This window comes from Cinclus cinclus, chromosome 5 (genome assembly GCF_963662255.1).
Source record: "Cinclus cinclus chromosome 5, bCinCin1.1, whole genome shotgun sequence".
Classification (NCBI taxonomy): Eukaryota; Metazoa; Chordata; class Aves; order Passeriformes; family Cinclidae; genus Cinclus; species Cinclus cinclus.
The window spans coordinates 30,984,141-30,988,082 of record NC_085050.1 but is presented as its reverse complement, the minus strand read 5'-3'; positions in this window follow the sequence as shown (position 1 = coordinate 30,988,082).

The window sequence follows — 3,942 nt, the reverse complement described above, 5'->3', positions numbered from 1 at the left end:
ATATTGGTTGTGGGATTTTTAGGGTGGCCAGTAGAAAAACCATGGCAGCAATAGTGATGAATATGGATTCTAGTAGCCTTTTTAAGAAGGAAAATATTTTCCTTTTAGGAAGGCTATTGAGGACAGCTTAAAAAGGTTTGCTATCTCCCAAATAAAATGTGACTTTAACGTGAGGAACACAGCTTCACATCTAGCTTTTGGAAAAAGCTTTGACACTGAGCAAGAATTAGCCTACAATGAATCAGAGGAAGCCTCTATGTTATGAATTTAAATGTCTAAAATACTTAAGACATGGCCTACTAAAAGACTTCAAAACTGTTATTAAGATACACTTTCTTGGACTTAAAGCAAAATCTCTGTCTGCCTCAGCTGCTCTCAACTGAGAGAGAATTAGTAGCTCTGATTGAAAATTCCTCACATTTTGCTTCTTAGCATACCTGACTCTGGGCTGGCAAGTTCCTGTTTTTGTTGGCTGTGTGTTTGCATGGTTTCAGTGTTAGTGGTTTCTATTTCTGTAGTTGTTTTGTTGCTTTTGTTTTCTTGGGACATTAGGTGCATCTTTGTCTTTTCTGTTGCCCAGGTTAGATGGCTTTCTGGCTTCCTCAGCTTCCTCCAGTTCTTGAGGTGGGCAATCAGTAAAAGATGTGAATTTGACTCTTTAGGTGTCTAATCCAACTTAGCCAAAGTGAACTTGGTTCTCCCACTTTCTAGGTGTTTCTGAACAACTACAGTAAGTTTTTGGAGGTGAGCTCTCTGAAATTTTAGTGGCACTGAACAGTGTTTGGCTTTAAACCAAAAAAAGCTCAATGCATACAATCAGGCTCCAGTTGCCAGGCTAATTATATTTTTTAGCCTTTTTCTTTGTGAGTTTAGGTATTTTTTTCCCCTGTGAAAGTCAAAGCAGAAGTTTCTGTTTCCTAAATGGCTATCATGAGGTATTACATGTTTAAAGAGGAGGCCCTTGAATTTTTTATGCTATAAATTACTGTTGGTGCTTCAAGTTCTCAAGAAAAAGATGAAATTGCAAAATAAACTTTTTGATGCAGCAGAATAATCTTTCTCTATGCATTTCTTCAAAGTTAAATTCAAGCTCTGAAAGTAATTCATCTTGCTTAACATGTTTTCCAATTGGGACCCTGGGGATTAAGGATAGAATGACTCATTCACATAATTGGGCTTCTCAGTGCTTTTCCTCACATTGAAGGTTTCAACTCAAAGCATATAAGAATATAAGAAACTGAGAAATGACCATCTGCAGCAAGAAGTCTAGAAAGGCGTATGGCTCAGCTTTGATAATGCTAAATGAGACTGTTTGCTCTTGTTCTAAGGTCATGTTCTTACTGATAGCCTTGACTCCTGGGTGACTGCTTCCAGTGCTAACTTGTGAGTGAAGTTTTAGATGTGTGTTACCAGGTTTAGCAATGGACATTGGGCACTGGTGTTTAATAAGCTTTTGATTATCAGCAAGTTTCCTCCTTGCATGAGGGGAAATAATTGTAATTATCTTTCTCTTAAACTTTTTTTCTGTAAGATCAAAGCAAAGATCCCATTTTCCTGCTTTGCAACTGCACTGGATATTTCACTATGCTTCTCTGATTTTTATTCTCCCCCAGTGCAGCTGTGGAAGAATGAGTAATGCTGCCAAAATTTATGTCTGCTAAAGCATGCTTGGTTTAATGGGGACTTCATCTATTTAGTACTTGTATGAAGACTTGTGCAGTCTTGAAGGCCATTTAATGTTAAAAATTGGCAAGAGCTATGAAAAGAAACTGAGGCACCCACCTCTTTGTTGTCTGATGTGTGTGGAGTGTGTGCAGAGTTTTCATTGAATCATGCAGACTGCTTGTGTGGAGCCTGCAGGTTCCTTGGTATGGATGTTCACCGCTGATGTGTGCAGAGCTGTGATCCAGACAGTGCTTGTGAATCACAGAATTATAGAATTGTTTGGGTTGGAAGACACCTAAAAGATCATCTAGTTAAAAGCCCTTGCCATGGGCTGGGACAACTTCCACTAGACCAGGTTGCTCAAAGTCCCATCCAGTCTGGCTTTGAACACATCCAGACATGGGGCATTCACAACTTCTCTGGGCAACCCCTTCCAGTCTGTTATCATCCTCACAGTAGGGGAAAAAAGTTTTCTAATAACTCATCTAAACCGACTCTCTTTCAGTTTGAAGCCATTCCCTCTTGTCCTTTCATGACAGGCTTTTGTAAAAAGTCTCTCTCCATCTTTCTTGTACGTACCCTTCAGGTACTGGAAGGCCCCAATTAGGTCACCCCAAAGTCTTCTCTTTTACAGGTTAAACAATCCCAATTCTCTCAGCTTTTTGTCATAGAAGAGGTGCTCCATCTGTCTGATCAACTTAGTGGCCTTCTCTGGACCTGCTCCAACAGGTCAGTATCATTCCCATGTTTTGGACCCCAGAGCTGGACACAGGGAGGGTCTCAGCAGAGCAGAGCAGAGGGGCAGAATCACCTCCAGCCCTGCTGCCCACGCTGCTTTGGATGCAGCCCAGGACCTGTTCAGCTTCCTGGGCTGCAAGTGCATAGATGGATGGCTCATATCCATCTTTTCATCCACCAGCACCCCCAAGTCCTTCTTGGTAGGGCTGCTCTTCATTTGTTCATACCCACCTAACCTGTGTTCATAGTGGGGGTTGCCCCAGCCCAAGTGCAGCACCTTGCCCTTGGTCTTGTTAAACCTCATGAAATTCCCATAGCCCCACTTCTGGAGCTTGTGCAGGTCTCTCTGGATAGATTCCCATCCTTCAGGTATGTCAACGGCACCACTCAGCTTGGTGTCATCTGCAAATCTGCTGAGAGTGCACTTGCTTCCTTCAGCCATGTCATGAAGATGTTTAATTAATAATATTTAAAAATACATTGATAATTATTTAAATATTAAGTATTATTAAATGTTGAGTATTACATTATTATTTATTTTGTAAATATTAAATAGCACTGGTCCTAGTATGGACCCCTGAAGGACACCACTCCTGATGTCCATCATGACTCTGAGCTGCTGACCACTACCCTCTGGATGTGACCATCCAACCAATTCCTTATCCACCAAACAGCCTACCCATCAAATCCATCTCTCTATAATGTAGAGAAAGATTTTGTGGGGAACCCTGTCAAAGGCTTTACAGAAGTCTAGATAAATTTCATCTGTAGCTCTTGTCTTGTCCATTGAAAAGTCACTCCAACACAGAAGGATGAAGAAAAGGCTGAACAATTCAAGAATTTTTTTGCCTCAGTCTCCAATGGAAACCTCTTTTCCTACACCTTTCAAGAGTATGTCTTTTCCTACACCTTTCAAGAGTATGGACAGAAGGATGGGGACTGGAGGAGCAAATCCTCCAACTGTAAGTTTAGATGAATGTCATGACCTTCTGAGGAACCTGAATATACATAAGCCTGTGGGACCCAGTGAGGAACATCCCAGAGTCCTGGGGGAATTGGCTAATGTAGTTGCCAAGGCACACTCCATGACACTTTAAAAGTCATGACAGTCTGAAGTCCCAGGTGACTGGAAAAAGAGAGACAATAGTACATTTCTTTAGAAAGGATAGAAAGAAGTACCTTGGGAATTACCAACTTGTCAGCCTCACCTCTGTGTCTGGGAAGGTCAAGGAAGAGATTGTCCTAGAAGCTGTGCTAAAGGCACAGGGAGGTGATTCAAGGCAATCAGCGTGGCTTCTCCAGGGGCAAAATTGAGTCAGGAGTCATGCAAGGCACTTTGTGAACTGCACTTATTCAGCACTGGTCTGTCTGCAGACACGGGTCAGTCATGAGCCCTTCATGCAACACGGACTAATTCCTGCAGCTGTCTTCCTGCAAGGGCTTTACAGATTCAAGATAGGAAGTAGATTCAAGAAGGAAGTAGAGCATTTCTTCTTACTCCTCTACTCCAAAATGCAGCTTGCAGTTGGCTTGAGTGGA